This window comes from Coregonus lavaretus, assembly GCF_964263955.1.
Source record: "Coregonus lavaretus genome assembly, chromosome: 39".
In the NCBI taxonomy this organism is placed as follows: domain Eukaryota; kingdom Metazoa; phylum Chordata; class Actinopteri; order Salmoniformes; family Salmonidae; genus Coregonus; species Coregonus lavaretus.
This window is the reverse complement of record NC_140026.1, coordinates 1754726-1759830: the sequence shown is the minus strand read 5'-3', so window position 1 is coordinate 1759830 and position 5105 is coordinate 1754726. Positions and strand designations below refer to the sequence as shown.

The following is a 5105-nucleotide window of genomic DNA, read 5'->3' as shown; positions in this document are numbered from 1 at the left end:
CTACTGCAGTATTAACTGTGTCTGTAGTTTCCTGTTGGTCCTGGACTACTGCAGTATTAACTGTGTCTGTAGTTTCCTGTTGGTCCTTGGACTACTGCAGTATTAAACTGTGTCTGTAGTTTCCTGTTGGTCCTGGACTATTGCATTATTAACTGTGTCTGTAGTTTCCTGTCGGTCCTGGACTACTGCAGTATTAACTGTGTCTGTAGTTTCCTGTTAGTCCTGGACTATTGCATTATTAACTGTGTCTGTAGTTTCCTGTTGGTCCTGGACTACTACAGTATTAACTGTGTCTGTAGTTTCCTGTTGGTCCTGGACTACTGCAGTATTAACTGTGTCTGTAGTTTCCTGTTAGTCCTGGACTACTGCAGTATTAACTGTGTCTGTAGTTTCCTGTTAGTCCTGGACTACTGCAATATTAACTGTGTCTGTAGTTTCCTGTTGGTCCTGGACTACTGCAGTATTAACTGTGTCTGTAGTTTCCTGTTGGTCCTGGACTACTGCAATATTAACTGTGTCTGTAGTTTCCTGTTGGTCCTGGACTACTGCAGTATTAACTGTGTCTGTAGTTTCCTGTTGGTCCTGGACTACTGCAATATTAACTGTGTCCTGTAGTTTCCTGTTGGTCCTGGACTACTGCAATATTAAACTGTGTCTGTAGGTTTCCTGTTGGTCCTGGACTACTGCAATATTAACTGTGTCTGTAGTTTCCTGTTAGTCCTGGACTACTGCAGTATTAACTGTGTCTGTGGTTGTGTCAGTGTTTCCTGTTGGTCCTGGACTACTGCAGTATTAACTGTGTCTGTAGTTTCCTGTTGGTCCTGGACTACTGCAGTATTAACTGTGTCTGTAGTTTCCTGTTGGTCCTGGACTACTGCAGTATTAACTGTGTCTGTAGTTTCCTGTTGGTCCTGGACTACTGCAGTATTAACTGTGTCTGTAGTTTCCTGTTGGTCCTGGACTACTTGCAATATTAACTGTGTCTGTAGTTTTCCTGTTGGTCCTGGACTACTGCAATATTAACTGTGTCTGTAGTTTCCTGTTAGTCCTGGACTACTGCAGTATTAACTGTGTCTGTAGTTTCCTGTTGGTCCTGGACTACTGCAGTATTAACTGTGTCTGTAGTTTCCTGTTGGTCCTGGACTACTGCAATATTAACTGTGTCTGTGTTGTGTCTGTAGTTTCCTGTTAGTCCTGGACTACTGCAGTATTAACTGTGTATGTAGTTTCCTGTTGGTCGCTGGACTGACTGCAGTATTAACTGTGTCTGTAGTTTCCTGTTGGTCCTGGACTACTGCAGTATTAACTGTGTCTGTAGTTTCCTGTTGGTCCTGGACTACTGCAGTATTAACTGTGTCTGTAGTTTCCTGTTGGTCCTGGACTACTGCAATATTAACTGTGTCTGTGGTTGTGTCTGTAGTTTCCTGTTATTCCTGGACTACTGCAGTATTAACTGTGTTTTGGTTGTGTCTGTAGTTTCCTGTTGGTCCTGACTACTGCAGTATTAACTGTGTATGTAGTTTCCTGTTGGTCCTGGACTACTGCAGTATTAACTGTGTCTGTAGTTTCCTGTTGGTCCTGGACTACTGCAGTATTAACTGTGTTTTGTTGTGTCTGTAGTTTCCTGTTGTCCTGGACTGCTGCAGTATTAACTGTGTCTGTGGTTGTGTCTATAGTTTCCTGTTGGTCCTGGACTACTCAGTATTAACCTGGCCACAGTCAACTCCTGCATCAAACCCCATCATACTCTACTTCGGTCAGCAAGAAGTTCAAAAACTGCTTCAAGGTAGGACTCTGTGTGCGTGTACGTGTGCTCTTCCCATGTCAAGCCACCTCGCTCAAATGATCCATGAGGTCCTAGTGGCTCTGATGTCATAGTGAGGTAATGGGTTCAGTGGTCGTGTGAGAGAGATAACGGCAGGGACACACAGAGAGGGAGGGAAAGGGGAGAGAGAGAGAGAGAGAGAGAGAGAGAGAGAGAGAGAGAGAGAGAGAGAGAGAGAAGAGAGAGAGAGAGAGAGAGAGAGAGAGACAGAGAGATGAGAGAGAGAGAGAGAGAGAGAAGAGAGAGAGAGAGAGAGGAGAGAGAGGGGGAGAGGGGGGAGGGAGAGGGGGAAGGGAGAGGGAAAAGGGGGAGAGAGAGAGGGAGGGGGGAAAGGTGAGAGAAGGGGAGAGAGGGAGAGAGGGAGGCAAAGAGGGGGAGAGAGGGGGAGAGAGAGGGAGAGGAGGGAGGGAAAATGGGGATAGAGGGGGAGAGAAAGAGAGAGAGAGAGGGCGGGGGAAAGGGGAGATAGAGGGAGAGAGGGAGGGGGAAATGTGGGAGAGAGGGGGAGAGAGGGGGAGAGAGGGAGGGAGAGGAGAGAGAGAAAGACAAACCAAACCAGAGTGAGTGGGGGGAGCGAGAGAGAGACAGGGGGAGAGGGAGGTGTGGGAGAGGGGCCAGAGAGAGAGACATGGGGAGAGGGAGTGTGGAGAGGTGCCAGAGAGAGAGAGACATGGGGAGAGGAGAGTGGGAGAGGAGCCAGAGAGAGAGACCGGGGGAGGGAGAGGGAGTGTGGGAGAGGGGCCAGAGAGAGAGACGTGGGGAGAGGGAGTGTGGGAGAGGAGCCAGAGAGGAGAGACGTGGGGAGAAAGAGAGAGAGAGAGAGATAAGAGGAGGGATAAATATAGAAAGGTTTTGACCCCAGAGATGTTCTGGGAAGAGTGTCCCTGTGTTAACTCAGTCAGTCCTCTGCCCTCTCCCTCCATCCCTCTCCCTCCATCCCTCTCCCTCCATCCCTCTCCTCCCATCCCTCCATCCCTCTCCCTCCATCCCTCTCCCTCCATCCCTCTCTCTCCATCCCTCCATCCCTCTCCCTCCATCCCTCTCTCTCCATCCCTCCATCCCTCTCCCTCCATCCCTCTCCCTCCATCCCTCTCTCTCCATCCCCTCCATCCCTCCTCCCTCCATCCCTCTCCCTCCATCCCTCTCCCTCCATCCCTCTCTCTCCATCCCTCCATCCCTCTCCCTCCATCCCTCTCCCTCCCATCCCTCCCTCTCCCTCCATCCCTCTCCCTCCATCCCTCTCCCTCCATCCCTCTCCCTCCATCCCTCTCTCTCCATCCCTCCATCCCTCTCCCTCCATCCCTCTCCCTCCCTCCCTCTCCCTCCATCCCTCTCCCTCCATCCCTCTCCTCCATCCCTCCCTCTCCTCCATCCCTCTCCCTCCATCCCTCTCCCTCCATCCCTCTCCCTCCATCCCTCTCTCTCCATTCCCTCCATCCCTCTCCCTCCATCCCTCTCCCTCCATCTCTCTCCCTCCATCCCTCTCCCTCCATCCCTCTCCCTCCCTCCTCCCTCTCCCTCCATCCCTCTCCCATCCATCCCTCTCCCTCCATCCCTCTCCCTCCATCCCTCTCTCTCCATCCCTCCATCCCTCTCCCTCCATCCCTCTCCCTCCATCCCTCTCCCTCCATCCCTCTCCCTCCATCCCTCTCCCTCCATCCCTCTCTCCTCTAGTCGTGTCTCTGTTGTTGGTGTGACTCCAGGTCCCTGATCAACAGTATGGTACCTCTCAACCTCAATGGAACCAGCCTGCAGTCTAAGAACCCTGATCAACAGTATGGTACCTCTGATCCTCAATGGAACCAGCCTGCAGTCTAAGAACCACTGATCAACAGTATGGTACCTCTGATCCTCAATGGAACCAGCCTGCAGTCTAAGAACCCTGATCAACAGTATGGTACCTCTGATCCTCAATGGAACCAGCCTGCAGTCTAAGAACCCTGATCAACAGTATGGTACCTCTCAACCTCAATGGAATCAGCCTGCAGTCTAAGAACCTGATCAACAGTATGGTACCTCTGATCCTCAATGGAACCAGCCTGCATTCTAAGAACCCTGATCAACAGTATGGTACCTCTGATCCTCAATGGAACCAGCCTGCAGTCTAAGAACCCAGATCAACAGTATGGTACCTCTGAACCTCAATGGAACCAGCCTGCATTCTAAGAACCCTGATCAACAGTATGGTACCTCTGATCCTCAATGGAACCAGCCTGCAGTCTAAGAACCCAGATCAACAGTATGGGTACCTCTGATCCTCAATGGAACCAGCCTGCATTCTAAGAACCCTGATCAACAGTGGGTGGGGGAGTTGTGTGTGTGTGTGTGTGTGTGTGTGTGTGTGTGTGTGTGTGTGTGTGTGTGTGTGTGTGTACAACAATGGATCGGATGCCCTCTGGCGTTTATTCACTAAGATGCACTATGGATATTTTTGGGACTATATACACTATGCAGTATTTTTGGGACTATATACATCATGCAGTATTTTGGGGACTATATACATCATGCAGTATTTTGGGGACTATATACATCATGCAGTATTTTGGGGACTATATACATCATGCAGTATTTTGGGGACTATATACATCATGCAGTATTTTGGGGACTATATACATCATGCAGTATTTTTGGGACTATATACATCATGCAGTATTTTTGGGACTATATACATCATGCAGTATTTTTTGGACTATATACACCATGCAGTATTTTTTGGGACAATATACAGTGCATTCGGAAAGTATTCAGACCCCTTGACTTTTTCCACATTTTGTTACGTTATCCTTATTCTAAAATTGATTAAATTGTTTTTTCCCCTCATCAATCTACACACAATACCCCATAATGACAAATCAAAAACAGGTTTGTAGAAATGTTTGCAAATTCATAAAAATACTATTTACATAATGGGTATGACGCTACAAGTTTGGTACACCTGTATTTGGGGAGTTTCTCCCATTCTTCTCTGCAGATCCTCTCAAGCTCTGTCAGGTTGGATGGGGAGCATCGCTGCACAGCTATTTTCAGGTCTCTCCAGAGATGTTCGATCGGGTTCAAGTCCGGGCTCTGGCTGGGCTACTCAAGGACATTCAGAGACTTGTCCCGAAGCCACTCCTGTGTTGTCTTGGCTGTGTGCTTAGGGTCGTTGTCCTGTTGGAAGGTAAACCTTCTCCCCATTCTGAGGTCCTGAGTGCTCTGGAGCAGGTTTACATCAAGGATCTCTCTGTACTTTGCTCTGTTCATCTTTCCCTCGATCCTGACTAGTCTCCCAGTCCCTGCC

The 5105-nt window shown here is 49.1% G+C and overlaps 1 pseudogene across 1 annotated transcript in view; it reads left to right on the top strand.

Annotated features, from left to right (window-relative positions):
* Nucleotides 1-3785, top strand: part of LOC311112636 (endothelin-1 receptor-like) — an 11470-nt pseudogene extending 7685 nt beyond the window's left edge. Inside the window, exons 6-7 of the transcript in view lie at nt 1677-1786; nt 3500-3785. The product of the transcript in view is annotated as an endothelin-1 receptor-like (transcript). The remainder of the gene's footprint in view (nt 1-1676; nt 1787-3499) is intronic.
* The last annotated feature ends 1320 nt before the right edge of the window (nt 3786-5105 follow it).